Source organism: Aulonocara sp. 'chitande type north' Nkhata Bay, linkage group LG22 (assembly GCF_057382095.1).
Source record: "Aulonocara sp. 'chitande type north' Nkhata Bay isolate Kocher_YH1m ecotype deep benthic linkage group LG22, A_spYH_male_GT1.1, whole genome shotgun sequence".
NCBI classification, from domain to species: Eukaryota; Metazoa; Chordata; class Actinopteri; order Cichliformes; family Cichlidae; genus Aulonocara; species Aulonocara sp. 'chitande type north' Nkhata Bay.
Window position 1 is genome coordinate 17040497 of NC_141364.1, and position 26559 is coordinate 17067055.

The window sequence follows — 26559 nt, forward strand, 5'->3', positions numbered from 1 at the left end:
AGTCTGCTTATCAGAATATAAGCAAAAAATACATCTAATCCTTACCAGATTTTATTAGGCAAATATAACATGAGATGAAAAACAGCGTGTGTTGTTGTGGAGGAACACCCTTCTTCAGAACATTGCTTCCATTGATTGAGGTTTGCAGGCATTTGTTCATGCACAGCTCTCTTAAGGTCCTGCTTGTTCCTACTTGTCATTACAACACCTTGATTCTTAATTCTTTCATTCATTCTGCATGAGACGAGTTTATAGCTGATATAATAATTGCAAGGTGCTCAGATCCCGTTGCTGCAAAACAAGCCTAGTCATCACCCCTCCACCACTGTGTTTGACAGTTCGTCTGAGGTGTTTGTGCTAATTTGCTGAGTTTTGTTTTCTCCAAACACGGTGCTCTGTGGACATTGTTCCAGAAGTCTTGGGGTTTGCTCAGATGCAACGCTGCAAAACTAAGCTGTACTGCCAGGTTTATCTTTTTCTAATTCTACTAATAATGTTGAAACTTTTGCATTTTAACATTTAACATGCTAACTGAAGGCTGTAGAGTCTGAGGTGTAGCTGAGGGTTCGTTTATTACTTTAATTCATCTTCATGGATTTCTTCAGCATTTTCTTAGTGTTTTGATTCTTTAGTTCTCGAGTTTCGGCTTCTATTTGTATTAGAGTTTATTTGATCCTTCAGCTTCTCCCTGCATCTCTTTGCCCTAGGTTAAATTCACTTGTGTTTTGTTTCTACTTATCCCTTCTTTTACTTTCTCTCGCATGCATTTCCCGCAGTTTTACTTCCTGGCTGTTGTTGTTTACCTTCTTAATGTTGTATAATGACGACTTTAACAGCGCTCGCTTCAAGTTTTCTACACTTTCACTGCATTTTGGCTGATTTGCCCTTTAAATAATTAATAACACAGTGTAAAATTTCATGTTTTATTATTCGTCTAAGGATGTATTTACCTAGTTGTAAGTCCTGCTAAGGACCAGATTATTTTTTTATTGCATTCTGATATCTAAACGTTAAAGTTTAAAGATTGTGTACTTTCTTTTTACCAGTTTCTTTCTTTATTGTATTGTAGTATTGTACTGTAAGTTCATATACTGAGAAACAGTTCATAGCTGAAGTAACCAAAGGTCTGTTTTGTGTTTTTGCCTTATTCACTTAACAGAATATCAAAGGCATAATTTTATTGATGTAAACAGACCAAAATGAGCATAAATGCATTACTATAAAACAATCCTGCTGAATAAAACATTACGAAAGGCTATTTTAGGCAGAATTGCCAAAAGAGCATTTAGGTTGTCCTACTCTACTTCTAAGATAAAGGACAATGGCTGGTTGGCTTAGAAGCAGTCAGATTGAAACTGTTGCTGCAGTTACATTGACAGCCGTGTTTCTCCTCTAACACATGGAATATAATGGTGGCCATTCATTTTGCACCTCTTTTTTATTTTCAAAGGAGAGCACATAGTTGGTTGAACAAGTAAGTAATACCAATACCGGTCTTACTACAAGGACAGTAAAGCACTGCCTTAACACTACCATTCAGCTTTTATTTCAGTACAGCAATACTTAAGGGTGAAGCTAAGCCCGCTTTCGGGACTACCGTGCTCTAAATCTTGAACGCCGGCCTTTTTTGAAAGGAGGGGTAAAAAGCAAATTCCCAAGAGCTTGCAAGAAGGAGTTTAATTTCTATTCCCAGGCGCTGATTTATGTGATTTTTGAGGAAGTTTTGCTAAGCAGGCTAATGAGAAGCACAGTGCTGTTGAATGATTTAGTAGGGAGATGGAGCACATACTGAGAGAAAGTCTAGAGACGAATTCTCTTTTTATTCCCTAATTGGTGAGAGGAGGAAGGAGGTAGTTTTGCAATAAGAAAATGACAATTAATAGTGTGTTGCTCACTGTACTGGTGCTGCATGCTTCACAATTAGACAAAAAAATGCAGCAGGGAATCATAACATGTCTTTTTAATGGTCTCAAGGATAAAATGTTTATTTTTAAAGAGATAAGAAACCTTTATTGTCCTCTTCTGACAGGGGTATTCTAAATGGGTACAAGAATTTCATGTTTTGAATAAGACGAAATGCACTATAATACTGTTGTTTTGTATCGTATCAGCACCAATAAGTGGATGTGCTGCTATCAGTAACGTGGAGCTGAAGACATCTACAGCACTGGAGGGCTGTTGCACTTTACATTTGGTAAAACCTCATATTTACCTCTTATAAATTAATATTTAAGGAGAGCTTGTAGATTTTTACGAGTCTATTTGAACATTTTTTGCCATGGTCATCTCGATGAATGTCAGTAAGGCATAGAGGACACAGGTGTTTAATTTAAAAAATGGGATTTTATTGACCCAAAAATATTAAAGATAATTAACAAAGCCAAAAACTTAAATAGGCAGACCATTAAAAGACGTCAACTCAAGTATCAACTAACAAAACCTCAAACAAACAGAAGACAAACTGACCTGCTGAAATGACACATGAGGAAACGTAAATACTGGTTTAGCTAAACCATATGACACACAAGGGGAAAACATAACGGCTGCCATATAAGCAACTAACACAAAACATTTAACTCCAAACACCCACCCAGGCAATGAAGCATGTGGTTCAGTCCAATGAGGCTGTCAGCAGTACTTCAGATCCACAAGCCCTTTGCCAACCAGGAAGTAGAAGTCAAACCCCAGGTAACTCAAACAAAGAAAGATGTATTTATATAACATAAAAGAGGATTTTGGCCTTGCAATGTTGATATGTGTGCACTCCCTATAAACACTCTAAAGTGTGATTAGACAATAGGTAAAATATATTTAAAGTAGTGAAGCAAACTAGTGGTGAGGTGTGGAGCTTAGCATGTGTGGCTTGCCATCTCAGTGAAATAGAAACATTATCAAGAACTAGCTGGTTTGAAAGTAAATGGATTGCAGCTGGTTGAGGATGGATGCACACCCTCACATTTGGCTTTTACCTGTGTTTCAGTTCTTTGTAACGCAGGTTTTTGACTGTGAATAAAAGGGAAGTTTACTTTTTATCCCTGTTGTCTTTAGCCCAGTTGTAACAACTCTTAAAGCTAGATTGTGCATTTTGAGATGACTCTGTGTTAGTCTCAAAGGCAACAAAGGGATGGTTTTGTGGGAAACTTGCAGTAACACAACAGTTAAAGAAATACTCAGACCAGCCTGTCTGGAACCAAAAGCCATGACACATTTAAAATTTAAATCACCTTTCTGCCCTGTTCTGATGCTTGGCTTAACTTTAGCAGGTCATCTTGACCATGTCTACATACCTAAGTGCACCGAGTTGCTGCCATGTGACTGGTTAAACATTTTAACAAGCATCTGAACAAGTATACCTAATTAAGTGGCCATATTTAGTGTTCTGCTTGTCTTTAATCACTACCGCTGATAGTCTGTTTTTTAGTGGAAATTGGGGGAATTATTTCCCAAATATTACCGAGTAGGGTTTTTTGGGCTTCTTTTCATTTTAAATAAATGTTATTTAAATGTCAACCACAACACAGCTAATCAGCAAATGTTAAATCCTAGATCTTAAAGTTTTGTGCGCTCAACTTCTGCATAAAAAATTGATTAGTTACCATCTTAACATGAACAGTTACAAATTCTATTTAGATAAGTCAGTGGGATTTTTTTTTTTTTTGGGGGGGGGTTGATGATGCTAACCAAAAAAGCCACTCATTTGTTACACTGAAGTGCACATTTTAAAACAAACTGAAAATCAGACCACAAACTGTTACGCGTTTGTTTTCCAATGAAACAAGTATTTGTTCAAATATCCAGAGTCCATGAACTCTGAACAGTTTCTTTTTGTTCAGTTTTGTTACTTATACTCAGTAGATGGGGGGGAAAGTGTGTTTTAGAACACAGCATGACAGAGAACAGGAAATGAAAATATTCTCTGATGGAAAATATTTGATATACATTTTGACAAGCGCACTCAAAGATTAAAGAAATAAAAGGTCCAGTTATTCTGAGGAAAAAATAATAATGACAAAAAAATGGCAACTGATGTCTTAATGGAAAAATACTGATTAGTGGGGGGAGGGGGGGGGGATAAGCAGATAACCTGATTTCTGCCATGTGATGCATACATGGGGAAATCTGACTTGTAGGTGCGTAAGAAGGGATACTCCCAAAACAGGTTTTGATTGTAAGTGGATTTGCTGTTCTTGTAAATACGAACTTTGACCCCTTACAAGTGTAGCGGAAGGAGGATTAGCCTCATGTTTATTCAGCAGGTGTAACAGCCTCTGGGACAAATCATGCTCAAGAACGGCTGTCGCCCCTGGAGACTGAGCGAAACACCTAAGGGTGTGGAGCTAAATATGGAAATTGCAAGACATGCTACAATATGCATATTCACTATTGTACAGTTCTTCATAATAAAAGGAGCTCCTTGTCCACATTGTAAACTGTACTGTCCACTATTTACAAATACAGCTGTGCAGATTTGAAGCTATTGATATCTGAGGAATGAGTATAAAAGAATCTCCAACTCGTGTCTTTGTTAAATTTCATGCTTTTCTGTTTTGCCCATATACCCGCAGAGTGACTGAGAGCCGTGTCTGTGTTTTGTGCCTGCCTACCACAATGCTCTGTTTGCTCAGGTTTGCTTAACTGCGGCTGAAGTTGTCACTGTTAATGTGGGTTTGTATTCAATCATCCTGTCAGCTTCTGAGAGGTACGTGAGTGACAGATTTAAGAGGAAGACGAACTGGGGGCTAAATTCAAGGAGAGCGATTTCTTTCCAGTCAACGTAAGATCTCAGACAGATGGGTGTTAGCTGCCGAAAGTTAGACAACACCGTCTGGTCCAGTAAACGCATTGACAGTGATCAACAAAGAAGTGTTGTCTTACCTTTTTCTTTTTCTGTTTTTAAAAATCGTCTTCGGTCTCAAAGATCAACTGCTCGCCTCTCTTTTTTTTACTTGCGTTCGTCAAATGTTCACTGTCTTTTTTGTGTGTGTCTGTGTAAAGCTGCTGAAGTAAATGAGATTTCCCAAAGAGCTATGTTCGCAGAGAAGCACTCAAAGTGATATTGACATGTTGTCAAGCCAGAGCCTCTCTCTAAGGACATCTTGGGTTGTTGACGGCCCTGAGCTGCGATCATGATTTTTTTCCCCTTCTGCTGTTGAGTAATTTCAGCTTGTCTCCTAGAAATGATTTGATTCTCCTATTTTTAGTCCAAACTCCTATCTTCCTCAGTCAACTCAGTCAGAAGTTGTCTAGAAACACCTGCTATGAGCATCCTTGGAGATCACCTGTCTGCAATCTGGTCAATTGAGGGTTTATTTGAGCTAGAAATGAGAATTATGATTATTGGGGTAAAGAGGAAAGTAAGGTGAGACTTGTTGTTGTTTTAAAATCTGACTGGAAGATTGTTGAAAGATTTTGTGCTGTTTAGTGATCTATTAGTGGAGTCCTTGTCTTTCTCCTGTAGGTGGAGTATCCTCCGTGGATCTGTCTTGGAGAATAGCAAAGCAGACTGAACATGTCCGACAAGGCTTTGAAACGTTAGGCCCAGAAATTAGGTTATCAGTCAAAATACAGGCAGCCGTTCCTCGAGGAACTCAAGCTGCTATTTAGAATACCTTTGTCATTCAGTCATTCAATGATGTTCTGGAACATCAGTGGTTGGGATTGCACATTTAATACTACATCTGTCTACTTCTAGTTCTGCTTTTTTCCTTGATGCCTCATGTCAAACACTGGCTGTACCAATGTCTAGATGGCATATACTTCTGTTAATTATTATATTCTATTGATCTTTCAACTCGATTGGAGCTGTTGGGCACATTTTGGCTTGTTGTTCTAGCAAGGTTAAGTTTTTACACACAGTAGCTCAATAATTTCACATTTAAACCTGTGCTACGTGGCAGTATTACAGATTAAATCCTTTCCTATGTATTTATCAAGATTGTTCAACCTGAAGGGAAACATGTCTCGCTGTTAGCTTCTCAGCTCGTGTAAGTGATTCAACCTAACTTTGTCACCGAAAATTAGGCTGGCAAGGTTGGTAGGACTGATCTGAACCAAAACAATGGACTGACAGATGCTAACGTGCGCCACAGAGCCAAAGGAACAAGTCAGAGTTAAGTGATTAAGTTTCACCACCACGATAGTCATTTAACAAATTTCCTTTCTTTGTTCATGTAAAGATATGACTAGTGGTGATTTTAATCTAAAAGTGATTGTATGTGAAAAAGAGAACATGTTGTTAATTAGTTTTAAATGTACTTTTACGTTATCTCATCTACAAAAATCTACAACCCTTTCGATAGAAGAACGTGGCTTCATGGTGTGTCAATCGTCTGATAATGAAATGGGACATTTGTGCAGTATGAAAAAGACATATTGCCATCATGTCGCAGTTACCCTCAGGATGAAGATGCACAGTCAGAGCCCTGCAAGGTTGAATGGTCGAGGTCATCAGGCAGCTGGGTGACATATTGGTCTGATATTTGGCTCTTTGGGCACCTCGTGGGCCTTCACCCCCACATCTACTCATCCCTTCCGGAAGCACATGAGGCCAGACTAGCTCAGATGAGGAGCTCATGGCTGTTGACCATAAAAAGAACATCAGGGCAATGAGGCACAAAGAAAAGAAGGGAAAGTGTAGAATACAGAGGTGGATGAAGGTGGGGGAAAAGAGAGGGAATCAAGGGTAAATTGGGTACACCTAAAGATGAAAATGCGAGAGCCTGATGAGAGCAAAGGATAGAATAAGAAGAAGGAAGATAAGTATATGGCACAGGGAGACAGGAGGAGAGAAAGAGAGATTGTGCACTTGGGCCAAATGGGAGCTGCACTGCTCCAGCTGTGACCATAAAACAGCAGGTGGATGCCATCATTAGGTGTCGCAGATAAAGCTGTGTGGCTCTGTTGTTGCCAGGCACTCATCCACTCTAGAATCAAGCGTTTGTGCCATGACATAAAACATGACATTGGAAAGAAGAAGAAAAGCCAATTACACAACTTAAAAACAAAAAGTGCAGTGGAGTACAGGCTATGTATATGCCTTTAGAGCTGAAGACTTTGAGAAATAATTGACTTATTTTTGGCCACTGTGTCAAAACGGAGCTTGATCTTGCTTCTTCATTGGAAATTACGTTTTATATTAAAGTAGACTGAACATTTTGGGAGTTTTGTTATAAAACTACATGAATTAAACAGTGTATGTTGACACCCTGTATCAGTTGCATTGTTTGTGCTTTAATCAAATGGATGAAATTATATTATTTCTTGAAACACCCTTCAGTCGTGTTCCAACTTATCAGCATTTTACAAAACCACTTGATCCTATTTTAATTAGGACTGCTGTAATCTAATTATGTGAAATGTTTGCAAGATGGTACACCCCACCCACCTTCGTCTGCTCTTGTTTTTTCTTCCATGTAAGATGGTGCAAGAGATTGGAATTTCGCTGGAAGTGTACCTAAGAGCTGTCATCTGGGATGATAGTTTGATGGCAGATGAGAGGTGCCATTGCAGCACCCTCCAGGTGCCCTCAGGGCTAAATGGATGGCTGCAACATGGCACTTTCAGAGGGTGCTTCTTCACTCTGATTTGTCTTCACTAGCTGTGTTTTCCCCGGCATTAGCAGACATGTCTATTTGGAATGCATCACTCTTTTAAACTTTCTGTGTCCCAGCTTTGCACTAACCTCAAAGATACGGCATAGTATTCATAGTCTAACTACAGCAAACTGACATTAAGGGTAATCATTGACCGTAGTTACTGTGTTCAGTATTAGCGGTTTGAAAGTTAGTACAATAGCTCCTCATTCTTATTTAGATCGATGACTGACATGCTTGAAATCACTGAACTCTTAAATCCTTAACGAGAGATGGTTCCCAACTCAGCTTCTTTGCTCTTGTTTTTGTTTTTGCTCGCTTTTATGAATACAATATATTCATTCAATTAACTGTTGTAGACAGAAGAAACTTGTTAAATTGAAATATAGTCAATCAGTGCTAACAACCACTCACTGAGAATCGCTGTGATGTGGATGATCTTCCTGATTCTGTTGTTTTGACTGCAGCAGCTCACGATGCATCTTTTGAGTTTTTGATTGGTCTTTCACTGGAGTTCAGTCTTTTTCCCTCAGTGGCCTCAGCGGGGAGCGAAGTGGTGTGTGGAAGCATGTCATCCCCTGATTTCCTTTTAAAAAGCCGACCCTGATGCTTTTAAATACATCATCAAGGCAATGGGCTGTCCAAGTCGGTTACAAGTTAACCAAATAAACACTGACAATGAAATTAATAATGCATATTGTTTGCGAATGCCTCAGCTGGATGATTTGACTGATGTATGCAAAGATGGTAATTTATTGAAAATAAATTCATGTAATTGTGCAGCGGAACTTGATGAAGCAAAAGAAGGTGTCAGCACGGCTTCCATCATCATCAGAAGAAAGAAATCATTAAAGAGCAAAAACAAATCCAACTTCAAAGGACGGTGCAGAACAAACACTTATTTTATGGATGTGTTTCATTTAGACCAAAGTTCAGAACGGCTGTTATGGTAAATATGTCAGATTTGTTGTTAGTTGTTTGTGGATGTGATAGTTTTGGTTTATTTATTTTTCTCACAGTCGACAGGGATATAAATGCTCACTCTGCACATATCAAAGAAGTCAGTGTAAATTTGATTTGAAGATCAGGGGAAACAAGAGCTAAAATGTAGTTGTCATTGTCGAGACACATTTCCACAACGAGAAGCTCCAGTGGCAAGACAATCACAGCGCCCGACTTGGTTAAGATAGTTTACATCTTCGCTAGTCTCTTTAATAATCATCATGTCAGCAAAATGTGTAAGAATTGTGCATTTTGCTTGCTACATTTAAGTAGAACAACTGCCAAACAAATTTTCCTACTGTTATGAGTTATTTAAAAGAATAGTTGTGCATTTTAGTGGAGCTTTGGTAATATAATCTGGACCAGATTTGTTGACCCGAGTGACCCGTGCTTGCTAGATTTCATAAGACCGTCTTGATTCCATGAAGATATCCTCAGTATGTGAGCCCGCAGCAGGAGAACAGGCAGACAGTCATGAGTTTACCGGATCCGTATTCTCTTCTAAAGCTTTGGAGCTGTGTTGCAATATGAGAAGGAAAATACATTTAAGTTGTGTCTAGGTCCTGTAATTTAATACACTACCTTTCAAGACAGAATCAGTATGATGGATGAGTTATAACAAGTAGAAGACCAACATTTTTCTCTTCAAAACTGAAACACTGAACTGGGTCCCAAATGGCCAAGCCCAGAGCTTTTGTACATCTAATCCATCCCACTGCCATGTTCTTAGGATTTCCTGCTTTATGTACACTATTTTTCAGAATGCTACAAGCACTATAACAAAATATAGTAAACCGAACATTTTAAAGCCTCAGTCACAGAAAGTCCAGTCACTAGGGAAAAATGCAGATTCACTGACTGGTTGCCAAGCGGTTGCTGGACCCCAACCGGTCGCCACTCCTTGAGCCTGGTTCTGCCGGCGGTTTCTTCCTGTTTAAAGTGAGTTTTTCCTTCCAATATAAATAAATAATAATAATAAATAATAAATATAAAGCACCTATGGCGGCTGTTGTTGTGATTTGGCGCTGTATAAATAAAACTGAATTGAATTGGATGTTTTTTCACTGTTGCTAGGTGAAATTAGTCATTAAGAGGCTGTTGCACTAAAAGATTTGCATGGAAGATGGCAATTTGTCTGCAAATATTTGCCAACTACTTGCTGAGTGGTAAACGTGCCAGCATGAGTAATGTTTGGCTTCATTGTAAAGGTTTTGCTACTGCAACTATTTCTGTGATGGTGATTGCTTAATTTCCGGTTTGTCACAACTCCTCAGTGACAAGTGTGTAGACAAGTCAGCATTTTGCATGCCAATTAATGAAATTGTAGCAATCTGACACCAGTTTTACAACTGCCAGCAACCTCTTGGCAGCAAGTGTAACCGTCTTTCCCTTGGTAGTAGCCACAGACGTTTCAATGTTAGTCAGTTAGCAAAATAACCTCAAATTATGAAAATACAGAGTCTTTAGGTTCGGGACAAGATTTTTGGTTATAGAAAGCAACCCGTGTAAATAGCAAAGAGGACACATTCGATGTGTTTCGATGAAACAGGAATTTTTATCTGGCAACAGGTAACAGGACAAGTATATTCGTCATGCTATGCTATTTAATTATTTTATAGTTTTTATTAATATAAGTACAGAAAAGCCATCTATAACCTGACTTGCATCCGCCTGTGGTAATAAGCCTTTCTGAGAGCACGTGTTATTCCCTTGAAAGTTATAAATGAGTCTTTAAATATTTGACAGAAATTGAAAAAGAACTTTGTTCGTCTTTGCTTCTACATCAGAATGGCCTACTTCCGCAAGGGTCTGTCAGACAGAATTTGACAATTTATGTTGAATATGAATAAAGTATCCCATATGTTCTGGACACATATTATCCGTGCATTATTAAAAGCGATTTTCTGTCAGCCATTAATTAAAGCTTGTGAAAACACAATAAAACAATGAGATGTTGGACATGATTAAAGAAACTGTAGTTTGCTGAAATCATATAAAGAGCAATGAGATAAGAGAATAAATTATTGTCAGTCAGTGTCTTTTACATTCTTTGTTGGCACTGGCGAGCGAGCTACTTCTGATTGAAGGAGTCTTTGTTGTAACTAATTTGAATATTTGAATAGTTTGTATATTAAACGTTCTGGCATGTAAAAGCTCACGATGGTGCTGTATGACTATGATGTCTGTGTCTGAATGTTGAGGGCACCCTTAACAGACGTATGCTGACGTCTCTCTTTGTTATGCACTATCTCATCATATTCTCCAAGTTACCGTGTTGCAGAATGAAGGGGAACAGGATCAAGGGCCCAAATGCAGAAACACACCTAGCAGGCAGTAGCCGTTGACTGATTTTAATTATGACCAAATGAAGCTTATAAGTAGACATGCACAGGACAGGTGGAATACAAAGACAGGAAGAGAGAAAGGTGGGAAACGGAGTTCATTAATAAGTGACCTGAGAAGGCATTAAAATCTGAGGGCAGAAAGGGAAAATTACTCACTATGTTTATAGTGCAGCGTAATTTACTAATTAGAACAAAAATAAAGGTTCGGGAGACCACAACATCATAGATTTTGCACCAATACCGGTAAAGTTACACAATTTACAATAACAACTTAATGCCATCATAAAAATAATAAAAAAAAATAGCAACAAAACCAACCCACTCATATACAAAATTATTAACCTATATACATTTAAACTCCATTATTACAAACATTTAATTACATTTAATTTTGAGTCACTAACATGGTGGTAAAAGTCTGTTTCATGTAAAATATTAACACTGTATTTTGCTAGAAGGACAGACTTAAGTGGCCTACAAAACTTACTATTAGGTATGACATCTGTTAAATTATGCTAGCTTAAGCATTGTCGCAATCTTAGCCAATTTTAAAGTATGGACCTGGCTCTCTCACAAAAAAATCTAAAGGTCATGTGTATTAATGGATAACAGTGCAAAGCACTTCCATACTACCTTTCTTATCTAGAAGTTACTGCAGAGCTAACACACCTGCTGCACTAGTCACCATCTTCCAAGTGTAGTTTCTCCTTTGCTTGTGGGTTTTCTTCTTTTTCTTTAGCGTCTAAGGACAGAGTAGAACACTTGTAGCCATATGGATACATATATGCATGTTGCCTACTGTATGGTACTTTAAAAAAACAAGGTTTTCCCCTTACATGTATCTTCTCCACAGATGTCAACACGTAGTGCATGAACACAACTTTTGAATTTAACTGTGCATTTTTTTACTCAAAGATTTAAACTGCTCCACTTGCTCCTCTAAACCTGAGCTGATATAGCTTTAAAAAAAACTGCTTTGAGCAGTTTGCTTTACAGCTACAAAAAAACAAAACAAAAAAAGCACTGATAAAAATGTTGAGTGTACCTAATAACACACTGTGGAATTTTCTTGCTTGGAATTTGGATGAATGAATGGTGATGAAGAATTGGAAAAGGTAGAGTGAAATCTCTCATCAGTTATTCTTCTCTGTCTTTCGGCATATTAATTTGATTTCAAACCGCCAAACATGGTGTCATGGTTTTCTGACAGGGCCTTGGGAGAGAGTTTATCTCATCATTAATTAAGTATCATATTTCCCTACATGCTGCCTGTGCTTAATTAGGAAGAGGGGGTCATTTGGGAGGGCTTATTAACTGGAACAAATTTGTTAAAGGAAGGAGACCGAGACAGATAAAGAGAGGGAGAGAGAGTGAGGGGAGAGGGGCGCCTCTGGGTTCAGTCGTCACTGACAAGGCTTGGCTTCCGTGATTGATAACTGCACCAGTCACCGCTCGAGTCAAACTGGGAGAGATGAAGGAGTAACTGGGGAAGAAACGGAGGGGAAGAGAGGAAATCTAGGGGGAAGGCAGAGGCAAAGGGGTGGGGGGCTGGGAGGAAATGATTGGAGACATATGCTAGCTCTCAAGCAAGATAGAGTTAGACAGAGAGGAGGGAGATGTAGGACGAAGAGGGAGGGACACTGAGATATGAAAACAAAGAGAGAAACGGAGAGAAGGGGATGCTGGGAGATGAGATTGATTGCAGCGCTGGGCCACGTCACAGAAGCTTTATTTATCGTATCCCAACCTCCCCGCTATTCACCTGGTATTTTTAGAATGCTAGTTGTGATGGAAATTGGAAAAAATGTTAAGTGCACTGTTTGAGCGTGTCGTATTCTCAACTCCAATCGAGTCTATTCTGCATGCGTGCTAAAAGCCAATACGGCAATGGTGTCAGATTCATGGGTGACACTGTTTCCCATTTCCCTAATTCGCTCCGACAGAATGGGTTTGGCCAGGCCAGTAAAACAACAGATGTTTTGCTCAAATGTGACAAGCGGATTGCCAGAAATTCCCAGTGGCGGTGCATGTGTTTGGAGCTGACCTAGCACAAGTTTTAGCAAACTGGGAACAGCAGGGGATGATGAGACTTTTGGGCACAACAGTGGCAGGACATCAAAAATTTAAGCCAAACCAAAAATAGCTGAAGCTTTATTTTATATGGTGTCTTATTGCTGAGTTTCAACAACATACACCTAATTCATGACTCATCCCAGAGTAGTCTGTCTCTTAGCTGCTTAATTAGAAACTGTAGGTGGTGCAGTCTACCAGTCTTGGTTTGACGGGAGATGTACGTCGTGCTGAGGGATTGATGCATGGAATATATAAAAGACACAGTAGTTAATGACTGAGCCATGATGATGATGGAGTACAAAAATATTAGTAAGAACGAATCATTGCAATCATTAAAGTGAAACATCTTTGCATTGCACTTTCAGAGACTGGTAGGGCCTCTTTTTTTTTTTTTTTTCTCGCCGACCTATCGTCCCACAGTTGAGTGGTTGAGCCCGTTTTTACTGTGATCCCACCTTCTTGCGTATCTGTGGAGAGTGGTGTGTATGTTTAGCATCACAGTGTCTCATTTGATTCATATTCTATACATGCATAGGAAAATACAACACAGACACCAGAAAATTGTTAGTTGCTCAAATCATGACAAAATGTTTCATATGTAATTCATTATTAGAAGAGAGCAAGCATCCAGTTTCATGTAATTATTCCACGTAGCCCACTTGAATGTCTCTGTTAAATGTTTACAGCATAATTCTTTTTTTTTTGTGACAAAAACTTCACTTTAATCCAGTTTGTAGTTAAAAATGCTACCTTGTGAAAAAGGTCTATTTAGTCCTGTGAAAAACAAAGTACAAGTAAGAAGGTAAGTAACAGCCAAGTGCTGGGTATCAAATGCACTTGATTAACTGAACCACCTCTATAAACGCCAAAGTTTGTCCACCTTTTCTTGTGTACAATATTACGTTTGTTAACATAATGTCCACACAATTGAAAGGCTAGAACGTCCTCATACGAAGGTGAGACTAATGCTCAGTCTTTTTGTAACAGTTACCATAAGAAACTCTTATCTCTAAAAAACATGGCCGCAAATATGCATCTGAAAAAGACACAAGACAAGTGGAGTCGTTTTGCCAGAATGTGCAGTGCCATGTTTGGTGAAAACCAAACGTAGCATATCAGCATGATGGGATGATGCTTTAGGCTTGCCACAGGGCACTTTTCAGTCTGTAAGTTCAGTTGAAACTATTCAAAAGTCACATGTGAGGCGATCTGCCCGACAGCTAAAGCTTGGCTTAAATTTAACAGGACTTTGATCCCCAGCAAATAAAAACCAGGATGGCTGAAAAAGAAAAGAATAACGTTGTTACAAGGTCTAGACCTCAACGTCACTGAAAGCTCTTATAAGAGCGGTGCATAAAGAAGTGCCCAGAATTCCCCCACAGTGCTGTGGAAACTTGGTAAAGTCATACATAGCAATTACTAATGATCATTAATTGCTATTGTTATTGATTATTAATGTTATGGTTGCTAAAGATGGTTCTATAAGCGAATGAATCATGGGACGCACTTTGTTTTTCACAGGACAAAGAAACCTATGTAAACTGTCATTTTCACATGACTATTAATGTTGGCGTTCTTAGTGTACATTATGTAGCAAAGGGCTTTTTTTCATTTCATTCATAGGCATGTGTATGAATAGAAACCAGTTGTTCAATGTCCTTTTGTCTCCTTTTCAAAAGAAAATAAAGCAAGAAAATCTATGCCAATAACCAGAGCAACACATTCTGGCCTGTTGGAGAAAAACAAACTTTATTGGTCTGAGCAACATTTTCATGTAGCTGCACTGCAAACTTCTGAGAGCCATTAAATGTTGAGTGGACTGTCTTTGAAGGCAGGGGCAAATGCTGCTTCATTGATTGACAGGGTTGGCCTTGCCTTAATAGAACATAATTGGGCAATTTTGAAGGGTCTCTGAGAAATGACCAAATAATAACACATGACTTGTCTTGAGACTTGTTTTCTCAGATAATTGTGCAAAAAGCATCTGGCACACCATTAGTTCCATTTTCACATTAGAATAATAATCCTTTTGAACTAATAAACTCACTCAAATGTCTGTACTTGGGTGGCGAGGGCTGCAAAAAAAAGTAAATACTGTATGCTCCACAAAGAAAGTGGGGAGAAAAGGGATTTTAGGGAGGTAGAAGCAAGATAACAAGATGTAGACTTCTTCATTGTGACAAAAATTACATTTTCACCCTTCACACTTCACAAGCGTTTTATCCATCAATTCAAAGACGGTTTTTCAAATCACAATAGCAGAATATGCACAAAAAACCTCGTTGAAAACACTTGTCATCGTGACTCCTCTCCTTTGGTGTTTCTAAATGTCACAGCATTAATGAAAGTCAATTCTAAGAGATTACACTAAATTAAAATATAGCGCGAGACCTAAAAAAAATCCATCATCATGATGAATCAGTCTTTTCCAGTGTTTTTTCAATTACCAATGCTAATTGAGCTGCAGATGAATTTTCCTGCAAGTGCTGAAGAATGTTCGCTTAAAAAAAAAAAAAGTAAAAGAAAAAAAAAGGGTCTTGTGCTTTCCCCTGCCTTCATACCTTTAATGTGTAGAACAATAATGTTTCCCCTGGGGGTTGTTATTGTTTTGGTCTTTGTAGCAATGAGAAATTGCACCAATATCATGTCTCAAATTAAAGGATAATTAAAAAAATGTTCTTTCAAAGTTATTGCCGTCCATAAAACTTTGATTAGGCAAACATTAGCCACATTAGGGCTTAATGGCCATTGCCCCTGTGATTACCATCAACAATTTTATGTACTGCACAAAGCATATGAGCAAATGAATAATTAAGGATGGAGGGGGGGGAAAGAGTTTGAAAGAAGCAATAACACAGATAATATTGGGTTGTTTTTTAAGAACAGTGTGTGTGGTAGGTAAAGTGAAGCGGTGTACTTCAGACAGCCTTGTTCCCAGTGACCGCATGACGGTATCTTATATATATGACTCAAGAAATTGAACATTTTTCAGCTGTGATTACACACCTAACATTTAACTTAAACATATAACTGCTGTATAATCATATGGGTTATATTTAAAATCACTCAATTTTTTTTAAAGTGTAATTTTGCACCTTTTATTGGCGAGGTGAATCCTAGATTTAAAAAGGAAAACTTATTAGAGCTGAAACGTTACTGTTGCACAAGCTAGAATCCAGTCTGGATTTGTTCAAACAGTAGTGCAGAATTCTAGGATCAACGGCACTATCAGCAAGCATTCAGTCGCACTTTTGTCCTATAGTTAACTTAAATTATGTTTTTGAAATATTGTCCAGGTGCACTCTAACGCTGCAGACAGGTTTTCCTTCCACATCCCATTGACTTCAAGTCAATTTAAGTCGAGGTGCTGAGGGACAAATCCACAGTCCTTCTCTCCAAAGTGTTTGTCTTGCAGAGTTATAGTAATCTGTTGGCAAATTTCCCTTTTTTCACTCCGGAAAGGTAATGAACTGCTAACTGGGGAAACAAATTAGCTGAATTTCAATAAAACATTGTTCCTCTGTAGGAGGTACGTATGACTTAAATATTCGGTATTAACATAATTTTTAGGCTTTATATTAGTTAAAGGATTTTCTGCAGTTGAACTGATCTATTAACGCTTTCAGAAATAAATGCTACTTGAATCACTTGAATGTCATTGAATCTCAACATATATCCATCGACCTCTACCAAAGTTTCACCGTTCAAAACAGGTAGAGGCTTAAGTTATCCTGTGTGCCATGCTGTTTATGTTTCCAGAAGTATTTATGAGCATTTTCATGGATACAGTGTTCATGCTGACAGTAGATCTGAGTGAGATGAAGATCAATTATATTTACTAATTGATCAGTTCTTTTTTTTTTTAACCTTTTTTTTAACCTGTCCATAAGAAAAGAAAAATCTTTTTCTTTAAATTTGTCTTATTTGAAGCAACGCTTTAGTCCCTACAATGCTCAGTTTCCACACGATATTAAATCCAAACTGGAGGGAGATAAGCGAGATTTTCTTTGTGCCCACTTCGGAATCCATAAATGATTATGCTTTCATGTTTCTTTGTGATCCTAATAAAGCAACAATGGCCTTCCATATCACCTGAAAAATAAGTCCAAGGACAATGGGCATTGCTTAGGAAAGGCGTGGCTGTCCACTTTGAGAAACGACGGGACCGAACAACCAAGATTAATGGAACTCAGATGGCTTTTAATTAGAGCAGCTGTGGTCATTAATTATCTGCCCACAGCACAAATATTTTTATATTTGGGCAAAGTGTTGATTTATTTGATTTTGTTTGCTGCTGGATCTAGATGAATGACTCTTCATTTCAAATTTTGCTAGCGCTAATAGAAAAGGAGAGGGGAAGATGTGTTCCCTAGTTGGTCAGTCTATTTCAAACATAATGTTGATGATGATATGACAGCGGACATGACATAAAGCACAGTAGTCTGAAATTCAGTTAATAAATCGTGTGACGCGTTGTGAATTATGCTTCATGTAAACACTGCATCATGGCTTCCACTGTGTCTACTACTTTAGAAGTACTGGTTTGTTAGAATGTTTATATAATTAACATGGACACTGTTTTATTAACAGAGATCATAGGTAGAAATTCCTGATCCAACTTACTTACATTATCCAACAAATGTAAGCCAACTGTAGTGGCAAAGACATTTAACACAACACTTGAATATCTACATTAGTCATCTGGTTAGACGAGGAGGTGTTGATGACAGATCCCATCTGTAATAAAATGAAACATAACAACTAGTGAAAATATGATTGATGAAAGAAATGTCATTTCCCCCATCATGTGGAAAGGTTTATATTTACTCAGTGAGTCCAAATTTTTTCTTTGTAAAAATCCAAACGTTGCTTTACTATATATAATAACAATGTGAAAATTCATACGGTGCATCATGGTACTGTTTAAAGTATTGTAACGCTGAAAGAATTTCACCAGGGTTTATGTTAAATCATAAAACACCTTAAATTTAGCCTTAGCGCTTGGCAACCCAACGCTTTAACTTTGCAGGGTGGCTGTAGCTCAGGAGGTAGAGCAGGTCACCGACTGATTGGAAGGTTGGTGGTTTGATTCTTAGCTCCTCCAGTCTGCATGCCAAGTGTCCTTGGGCAAGATACTAATGCCAAGTTGCTTTCCTCTCCATCGGAGTATGAATGTGTGTGTGAATGTGGTTAGATAGTGCTAAGTTTAGAGAAAGTGCTTGTGAGAATGGGTGTGACTGGGTGAATGTGGCATGTTGTATAGTGCGCTTTGAGTACTCTGGGAGAGTAGCACTATATAAGAATCAGTCCATTTAACTTTATGTGGTCGACCACTTTGTAGCTGAGATACTGTTATTGTCATTCGCAGTTTACCATGGAGTGTCCAGTAGGGAAGATTTCACAACGTTTCACAAACTGTCTTGTTGCAAAAGTGAAATCCTGTTACAATAACAAGCTTGAATTCAGTCAGCTCTTAAAGACGACCCATTCTTTCACAAATATTTGTAAAGGCAGACTGCATGGCTAGGTGCTTGATGTTATACACCTGTGGCACTGGGACTGAAAACACCTCAATTCAAAGAGTTGTGGCCACAATACATAGAGTGAGGTTGATTCAGATCCACAGAGCGTGTGTCTGTTACTTCATTTTATATTATTGCCAAGCTGTTAACAAGACAAATGAACACATCTGATGACCCAGTTGATGAATTAGGTACAAGTTAAGGTCCATTCATAATAAAGCGTTCAGTAGTGGTCGTAAAATGTTTTTCTCTCTGCTTGTACTGGAGACAGGGTGCACATCTTTGATCAAGGCTCTCTTACAAAAAAGCAAAATGCATCCACATTTCAAACTTCAAATGTCAAGCTATCATAAAAAAGACACATCTGAAACCTCACATTAAACCTGAACAAAATAACAAATGACATTTAACGACAGCTATCGTATACATTCATAAAACTGCCTCGGTGCATACGACAGGTTTCATAACCTGGTAATGATAGTCCACGTCACTCCTGTGCACACATCATTAAATATGGGTAACACAAGAGGTCGCAGTTTATGGATTTATGTAAAATTAGTAAATTTTATGTATCTGTTTCATTTGGTGACATGATTTGAGATCTTGCTCGGAGGTATTTGTGACGATGACGGATCTGGTTTGCACCTTCAACGTAATTGCAAACCTCTGAGACAATAAGTGATTATAATGAACAAATAATCCAGATATTCACCTGAACACGAGCTAGGGAAATACAATGGCGAGAGCAGAAATTAAAATTTAATTATTTACTGCACTCGAGCTTGGGAAGGCAATTAAGTATCTGAACTATGTGGCCGAGGGATATTTACTATTTCTTCATTGTAGTGTTTTTTTTAAGTGTGGCAAGCTTTGATGCTATCACCTCCTTATTACCACTAGCAGTTTCCCACACAGCCTTTCCTGAAGTTAAACATGTGCATTTGTGTGAACACAGAAATGATACATCGTTCAGTGACTGCACTTAATGACAGACCGAAAGGCTGTCATTTTCACTCCTGAATTGCGATTATTAAATAATGGTATAACCTTTTTGGAAACATATATTTTATGGTCAATAGGCAAAAGTTGTTTATGAGCAAAATTTGAGGGGATGTGTTATAAAAGATTACAAAAGGAAATCTCCTGTTCCACCACATCCCAAAGGCGTTCTGTTGGGTTGAGATCTGGTGACTGTGGAGGCCACCCTTTGTCATTTGTGACATGATGTGTGCGTAGCCGGAATCAGCCTGAACCATGGAGCCGTGCTTTCATATTGTTCACAGCTATTGAATATTGCAGGGGCAGCACAGCGGTGAGGTTCTACCTCACTCTGAGAAGCTCGTGAGTTGGACTTCACCATCTGGCTGGGTCCTTTCCATGTTTGCATGATATGCAGTTACTGGGGTTAGGTTAATTCCAAAGTAAATTACATTTTAGTTATATAGCACCAAATCACAACAACAGTCACCTCACTTTAAGGTGTGAAGGTATGATAAAGACCCTACAATAATAACTTGCCCACAGGTGTGAATGTGAGTGTGTCTGTCTCTCTGTGTTAGACCTGCATCAGATTGGTGATTGACCTGGTGTCCCTAATAAAGTGGCTGTGAATGTACGTTCCAGTTCATCGCCGTGAATAAATTCTGATCTGTGTGCAGAGTTGCTGGTAACGCTGAACTAGAAAAGACACACAAGACTGGAGACATGTAGTTCTGTTGGTGTGGTAAATGGACTGGTTCTTATATAGTACTTTTGTACTCTGTCTGAGCACTCAAAGCGCTCGGCTTATTCACACAAGCACTAACATATAGTCACATTTGTGGGGTTGCTCAAAGATATATGGAATGCAAACTGGAGCAGACAGGAATTGAACCACCAACCTTCCAATTAGTAGTTGACCTGCTCTACCACCTGAGCTACAGTCACCTCGATGGATTATTATGAGTTGATTTTTGGGGGGGCTGTGGTAACATTTGTTAGTCGCTACTGTATGCACCACATATCCTGGGATACTGATTTCTGTACTGGATTGTATTGGGATTAATGGCTTAAATGAGCCGTTTCATGTGGTTTAAAGAGCTTTTTTGAATATGCTATTAGGACCTTGAGCTGTAGTATTTGTACTAGGACTCGTAGTATAATTCACATTAGGTTCAGGTTAGACATCCCTAGTTTAATGGATACACACAAAGCCATTATCAGTGCTGTGGATCTGTGTGTTTTAATTGTATCTTGCAAAATATGAACAATGCTGTTCATCAAATAATTCAATTAAACGTAGTCATTGATCTTTTGTTTATAAAGTTTCCTCGTGAAGTATGAGTGCTGGTCAGGTTTTAATGTCCTATTATACACTGAATACCCAAAATTATTAAATACAGGAACTAAGTGGTTTTGTTGTTGTTGTTTTGTTTTTTTACTTCTTTTTTTGATGAAACACCAGCAGCAAACAAAACAAAATAAAACCTTATTTACATACAACATTCCCTAAGCCACTGCTTTTCTCATATGTGCAATTAAGGACAAAGCTGCAAGTGTTAATTTGCTTGATGTGCACTTCTCACAAGCAGCAGTGCCAGCTAAAACAAAACACCAGCACCAACCAACAACAACAATAACACCTGGAGGTTTTTCTATTAATTCTGGTTAACAAACACATCCTTGAAAACACAGTGTTGTTTTTCCTATCACATATTTCTTCTCCATTCCCCGTGTTCCTAGATGTAATATGCATATGAACACTGGAGCCTGTCGGATATAGGAGATCAGACGAATCGTGGCGGGGATCAAAGGGAGCTATCTGATCTCATAAAATCATATTAAAACCAGTTGCCTCATTCCAAGACACCACGTATTGATCACAAAGGAGACAAGTCGGGAGTATTTTTTGGTTCTAAATAAAAATCGGGGGCCGATGAGAAGTGAATCAGGAAATATACGCGTGCTGGGGGTCATTAAAATTGCATGGCAGTCTATGTATTCCACAAACAATTGGGTGCTTAACTCGAGGGCAGAGAAATAAAAACACAAGGAACGCATGTTCATAATTGCTTCTTGTATCCCTCCTTCCCAGCGACACCCTCCTGAGCGCATTCATCCTTCATTGTATTTATTTCCTTTTGTTGACGCCGCCATTTTCAATACATGCACAAGACAATAGGCAGGCAACATATCAGTAAAAATAACCCTCCTGTCAAGGTTGCAGAGCCGGTTGCATCTCAGATGCTATGTTGGAACTAGGTGTATAGACTGATTTGATTATACTTTGCAGGCGGCGGCGTTACCCAGTTTGACTAATAAGTACTTTTCAAATCTGCCCCTCTCCTTCCCATTCAGCGGGAGCGCTTCGGTTTCTCTTGGAGTTAACCTTCACACACTATCATTACTGTCACTCTCTGCTGAAACTTCACAGAGCAGCTGATGTGTGTGTGCGGGCCTACACGAGAGTTAAAACTCACTGTTTGTCTTTAATTCCTCTCAATTACAGGTTCCCGTGATGTTGAAGCTGCCTGTTTCCACTAACGCAAAAACGAATGCAGGACTTTTTTTGAGTTTTTGTTATAAATGTGAAACTATGCCGACAGGTACATTTTGAAAAGCCTGAATGAGTCAAAGGAATTTGTTTCAATTCAAGCGGCGATCCCAATGATAGCACGTACTTTGCATCACGATTCAATTTTGAGGAAAACATGATAACTTTTCATATAACAAAACGTAATGTTTTAAAGCTGTTATCACTTCCTCCTGCCTCAGCATGTTCTTCCTGGTGTAATATTTAGCTTCCTTCTTGTTTTGTTGGTTTATTCTTCAGTTTTGTGCAGATAACAGTACAGATGTAGCAGCAATTGGAGAGCAGAGGTATACGGTGCTGTCCGACATCAAAACAAGCTAATCAATCGGACAATGGTGAAAGGAGAGAGTTACAACAAAATCAATTCACTCTTGTCAATAGTACTTTATCAAGCTTAAATCCTAATTGAAAATATACTGCATTGCAACCTGCTAATATGAGTCAAAGGCCAGGAATATTGGCATAACACATGACAGATGTCCTCTCACACAAAACGCATAAACGTGAACTGAGAGAACAACGAAAACAATCAGGAATGCAAGACCTGTATATATTGTACCCAACATGTATCCATTTATCCATAAAAGACAGTCTGATGTATTTAGTCAAAATAACCCCATTAAATTGAGGTTAATCCATGTATTTGACTGTGTTAGTCATTTTTGGAAAATAAAATCTGTATTAAATCACTTAACATCTAAAGTTACAAAGTAAGTGACCTTTTTCCTAAATGTAGCAAACTCGGTGTCCTGGATTTTTGCTCTTTCTTGACTTCTGCAGAACTGCCAGGTATACAAAAGTACTTTCATTTTTCTTATGTGGCTCCCTGCCTAACAAGTTTGCACCACAATTCCCACATGCACTCCAAGTTGGAAAAAAGGCAGAACACATAAAATAAATTCAGCGTCCCAGCTCGTGTAAGTTGGACTCTCCGAGCAGGTGGTAAATCAAAAGGTGGATGAAATAAATGTGTTAAGTCAGCGTGGTTTCTTTCAATGAATGTAGAGGACTGGGTTGTAATGTTTGGGGGATGTATGCAATCAGGGTATGATGCTGTATCTAGGGCTGCAGTTTTTCAAAGTGAATTGGACTGGGTAGTAAAAACTCAAAAAAACATTGTGAAATTCATCTATAGCCCAATGAATGTCAACATTCCAGTAAGTTACAAAAAGAAACTAACAAAGACGTCTTCTTTATTGTTGAATATCACCCCTAAAAAGAAAATAAAAGTCAGCACTAATAAAAACCTTTACATTGAGAGATGATTGTTTTGGTGAGCTGCAGCTATAAATAGAACTGAATTGGTCTGGATAGTAGAGAAAGAGCCAGAAGCAAGTATTACCATACTATACAAATGAAACAATATATTTAATAATGAGATAGAATAATTAAAAAACAATATTATGAAAACTGAATCTTTTCTTTCCATGTTTATTTCTCGCCTCTCGACTGATGACAGCACAGACTGGACTGGCCTTGACTTCTGACCGTCACTTGAGTTTGTGCAGTTTGTCGCCGAGGGCTGGAGCTCCTGGTTAGCTAAAGTCTAAGATGGAGCTACTAATTGTGCTGACTTGGATAACAAGCGTCTTATTCCCTCACTGAAGTATTATTGAGAACTGCACCCTGCAGGATAGAGATGGCTTTTATTTATCATGTCACGTGGAAAATTTATCCTTTTTCTTTCTCTTCTTCTATAAAAACACCTTTTCCTCTTTCTTCGTCTTCAGCAGTATCAATCACGTCCTTCTTTCTGCTTTCTTTTTGCCTTTCATTCTCACTGTCTCTCTGCAGCATTATCCACCCAGTGTGACTTCACCCATCCTGCCCTCTGGTGACACAAGCTGCCCTTGTTAAGTGGCTCCAGTCCCTCTCCTCGTTTACAGGTGAAATCTATTCTCACACACAGGCCTCAAGGGCCCAACTGGACTGTAACAGAATTTCTCCACCCCCGCTGGGCCCCAGCCACAAAGCTGAGAATAAATGGCTAAGGTGCCAGGGCTGGACAGAAAAATCAATGCCTGTTTATACAGACATGACAGTCCCGGCGCCCAAGCAATTCTCATGCTTGCTCCTCTAGACGCTGTGTTATACTGTTTTTTTTTTTTTATCTTCTCCTCTCTCTCTCATGTGTCGTGCTCTTTCCTCTGCTGAGGACAAAATGTGTGCACTCCTGAGAGGACGGAACAGTAGGTGATGCCGCTCTGCTCATTTTGTCCTCAAATTGTTCTCTCCGCATGCTGATGTATTGAATGAGATCAGCTGAATGTTTTTGATAGACTAACTGTCACAAAAACAGTTTCATTGATGTTTCGCTGATTAAATACAGAGCACACCGTGGGGCCACGTGCTACAGCAGGATACTGTTTCTCAACTGGAGGGTCACAACCCCAAAAGCGTTTTACAGACATGTAGAGACAGGGTCGCACAGTGGACTCGAAAATGTTTAAATGCTTCAGATATTCTTCTTTATTCCTTTTATTTACCCTAATGAGCATAGGTTTCATGACCTTGATCTACCTTAAAAATATTCCTTACTACCTGCTTTTATGCTCTTTTCTCTTTTAGGACAAAGCACAGAGCTGAGGCATTAGGAATGGTGTGCATGTGACTCTCTGTATTCAGATGATGGACACATGAACCACGTTTCGAACTGTTGATCAGACAAAACAAGCCTTTAAAACATGACTTCTTACATTTCCTGGCCATCGCGAAGGGTGCTTTCACCATTTGTCTTAATTAATGAAGAAAATAAGAATTAATTGTAGCCTAGATCGAGTGCCAATAAGCATCTGTTTTCAAAGAAGAATAATTGTGGCAGGGTTGTCCATTGATCCAAACATATTGATCTTAGAGTATTTGAAACTTTTTAACTTGCATCATTACTGTGACAAGCCGTGCTTTCTGTCAAGTTGACTCGAACAACGCACTACCCAGAGAGCCCGGCCTCCTCTCATTCAGTGGGTCACTCACGCAGTGTGCCTGCTTCTCATCACATGTCATGTTACAGCACTGTCTTTATCTTTTATCGAGGACAATTCATACCCCCGGGTGTTGTGGCAATTCTTTTTTTTTTTTTTTTACCCAATGGCATCAATATTTTTTAAGTTAAAAATTCCAGAGTGGCAACAACGCTAATAGCAGCCATTCTTTATTCTTCATTCCAAAATGTTCCCTAATACACATTTTTCATCCTTCACTAGTATTTGTTTTTGCTGCTGTTGATCTATTCAGCATTCTTTGCCTTATTCTTTCTTATTGATTTTTTTCTGTTGTTTTTTGTGGATGTCTTTGATTTTATCTTTGTTCGCTCTCGTGTCGGTGTCTGCGTCTCAACTTTGTATGTGCTGCATGTGCTTTGTGCAGCGGGTTGTGCGATTCTCAGGGGGAGGTAGCACATACTTGTAACTCATTCTGATTTATGCCCCCTGTCTAAATAAAAACATAAATCACAGCACCTGCCACAGAAGTCACTCTCACAGTGGTCTAGCTGGTCCAGCTCTGCTCTGGGTTGTGCTGTTTTACCCCGATGACAGAAACACAATTGATTCCCTCATTGCATCAATTTGTCGCCTAATCTGGTGATATGTTGATAAATTTTACTGCTTCGTCAATTAATTTTCCTGAAAAATGGCTCCGGCCGCGGTGGACACATCAGTACTAAGGCGGTGGAAATAACGGTGACAAAATTAAGTGATAAAATTAATTGCCCCCTATCCCGTCTTGTGAAAACATAACTAATGAGGGAGGCAATTATAGTTGCATGTGGTCTCCTTCGGGAAAGATGGAGGGGGTGTTTGAAAAAATACTTCTATGGTAATTAGACAAGTGGGAGCAGAAGGATCTGGGGAAATGGTCATCTGAAATAGAGGGTGACTACAGAAACAGCGCAGTGGATAGATGTTTGTTTCAGCTCTCTGTCACTGTTGCGAAGGACAAACAAGTGGAAGAACCCTTTCAAATAGGAACATTAGTCAAATCAAGTGATAGTATTAGTAATCCCCCTCCTCTGTGACTAATGACTGTAGAGGCATGCTGGCTTCTCATTGCTTACTATATAAAGCAGAGACTAAAATTATCTCCAGTGTTTCCTCGTCTAATGATTTCTGCTACTGTATGACTTTGATGCGTATAGTTTCTGGTTACTTGACTCTCGTAGAAGTGGCATAAATTAGAGATAGATGTTGTTGTGATTGTTGTCTACAGGAGAAAGGGAGGTTTATTAGGAGGTTACTTCCACGCTGTTATTCCCAGAAGCTGGAGAGATGTGTTCCATGAAAGGTTCGACATTCACGTCAAGCCTTGTTATTGTACCATCAACGTTGTGCTTGTTATCAGCAACAGACGCTGTATATGACTGAGATAGGCGGTATATTTACGCTGGGTTTACATTTAAATGTTCTCTTTCTCTCTCTTTTTATTTTTAAAGTTTAGATTTAATATATTTCATTGTC

The 26559-nt window shown here is 38.8% G+C and overlaps 1 protein-coding gene across 1 annotated transcript in view; it reads left to right on the forward strand.

Annotated features, from left to right (window-relative positions):
- Window positions 1–2637: 2637 nt before the first annotated feature.
- Window positions 2638–26559, forward strand: part of LOC147303943 (teashirt homolog 1-like) — a 142774-nt gene continuing 118852 nt past the window's right edge. Inside the window, exon 1 of the mRNA XM_086280269.1 lies at window positions 2638–2688. The gene's annotated coding sequence lies outside the window, so the exon portion shown is untranslated. The remainder of the gene's footprint in view (window positions 2689–26559) is intronic.